Source organism: Meleagris gallopavo, chromosome 2 (assembly GCF_000146605.3).
Source record: "Meleagris gallopavo isolate NT-WF06-2002-E0010 breed Aviagen turkey brand Nicholas breeding stock chromosome 2, Turkey_5.1, whole genome shotgun sequence".
In the NCBI taxonomy this organism is placed as follows: domain Eukaryota; kingdom Metazoa; phylum Chordata; class Aves; order Galliformes; family Phasianidae; genus Meleagris; species Meleagris gallopavo.
In genome coordinates, this window is record NC_015012.2 from 38993707 (window position 1) to 38995797 (window position 2091).

Genomic DNA, 2091 nt, shown 5'->3' on the forward strand with positions numbered 1-2091 from the left:
CCACAGAGCTCGGTTTCCCCCCAGCAGCAGGAACAACTCTGAGCCGCCAGGCAGCGGGGCAACACGGCCAAAGGCCGCGGTCAGGATGCCAGCCCCAAATCCAGGGAGGGTGCAAGCCCAGCCCCACATCTCGCGGCCCCGTGCCTCTGAAAGGCCGGGGCCACATTCCCGCCTGAGTACAGGGGGTCTCTCAGAACTCAGCTCACCAAGCACAGGGGGCACGCACAGCCCTGCCTACAGGACGGCGCCCCACGCCTCACCATCTCCAAGAAGCCCCACGGAGCACGCAGCTCCCGCCAACGCCTGAGCTACAGGCTGGCCCGCCCGGCAGCACAACATCAGCACATCTTTGGGAGCCCAGGGAGCAACCTCAACCCACCGAGCGGGGAGGTCAGCCCACACACAAGCAGCACCTCAACCTGCACCCTCTGACGGGACAGGGAGGGGTCATTCCCACCAGCTGGATGGCTAAAGCAGCCGGCTGCAACACTGCAGCATCCCCAGCTCTGATTACAGGCGGGGTAGGGGGGACAGGCTGCTCAGGGAACAGAAGGCTTGTGACATGCACCCCGAGTACAGGGCTGTCACGCCGCCAGCAGAACAGGCGGCCACGCAAGGACAGGCCCAAGCCCTGGATACAGGGTGGCCTTGGCCACTCATCTACCACGTGGCTCAGATCTCTACTAAGCAAAAAGGAGACAGGACACACAGGACATCCGCTGTGCTCGCAGGACTAAGGTGAGAGGGAACACCCCTCATGTGGCATGCACCAAAGTCCTCCAATCCCCCCTGGGAAGTCACAGCTAAGCTGCAGCAATCTTTGAGGAGGCCTAAAGGGAAAGCACAGTCGCACAGTCACTCCACAAACACAAACAAGGAAAGGAAGGGGAACACACACACACAGACGCAACTTTCCAGAAGGGAAGGACAACACAGTGCAGCCAGTCCCTGGGAATAAACCCACACCCACGAGCAACAGACAAGAGCCTGGGACCCATCCCCGGGCGGCACGGAGGCCACAGACCTCAACGCGCCAAGGGGCTACTCAAGTAAGGACAAAGGCCTAATGCCGCGACACGCACCCCGAGTACAGGGCCGGCGCATTGACAGGCCACCAGCAGGCAACAGCACTGAGGGGCCGGAGGAGGAGGGGCAGGGAAAGGCACTACCCTGCTTACAGGGTGGCCCTGGGGTCCAGCGAGCTCCATTTCCCACTCGGGTGCGGAGAGGTGGCTCTCGCCCTCCGTACAGGGGGCCACGCTCCCCAGGCAGCCAAAGGAGCAGCAAGGCAAAAGGCCAACTACAGCAAAGACCCGAGCCCTGCTTACAGGGAGGTCGCCCAGCACAAAGCCGGCCTGGTCACCCAAGGGGCCGGCAACGCTCAATGCCAATTTGACTATGCCCCTGCTAGCAGGGAGGTGCTTTGCCCAGGGTGCCTCTCTCTTTCCCCCCCGCATCTGCAGGCTTCTGCTTCCTCTTCATCCTCGCTCCTGCCTCGCGGTTCTCCACTCCGCTTCTTCTATCTTTGGCAGCAGATCCTGAAACCTGAATCAGGACTTCATTTTATTTGCACTCCCCCTCCCATCCCCTCCCGTGCTCAATCCAGCCAAAACTGCTTAGAACAGAATGCAGCACTGCTGGCTAAGTTAAAGGTATGCTGCCACCACCAGGTCAATTGTAGGCAAAGTAGGAAAGGGGCTGTCATCCTCTTGAGACATGCCTCCTCAAGTTGGTCATTGCCAGAGAGGAGCACTTAAGGCCACCGACATTGTCAAGGTAGGATACAGAATAACTTGTTAACCTAGGTTCTCAGTGCAACCTACCTTTCCTTACTCTCATAGCTTTGACATCACATTCACTTACCTAAACACTGCAACGCTACTCTAGTGCTTCCTCCTTTTTATCCTTTGTGTCTCACTCAAGTTATTCCCCATTCCCACCGACCCAATGTGATAAATAGAAACAAAATTCCTGAAGCACATGACCCAATCGAGAAAAAATTCTTTATTATAGCTGCTTACTGCTGTCTCATAGCATCTCCAACCAAGGCCGCACCCCGGTCCGCCCGATCCCCCCCCCCTTGCGCCGTCG

The 2091-nt window shown here is 58.4% G+C and overlaps 1 long non-coding RNA gene across 1 annotated transcript in view; it reads right to left on the reverse strand.

Moving 5' to 3' along the window:
* Positions 1–348: 348 nt before the first annotated feature.
* LOC104909691 overlaps positions 349–2091 on the reverse strand; it is a 4655-nt gene continuing 2912 nt past the window's right edge. Inside the window, exon 2 of the long non-coding RNA XR_002112002.2 lies at positions 349–1545. This is a non-coding gene — a long non-coding RNA (uncharacterized LOC104909691). The remainder of the gene's footprint in view (positions 1546–2091) is intronic.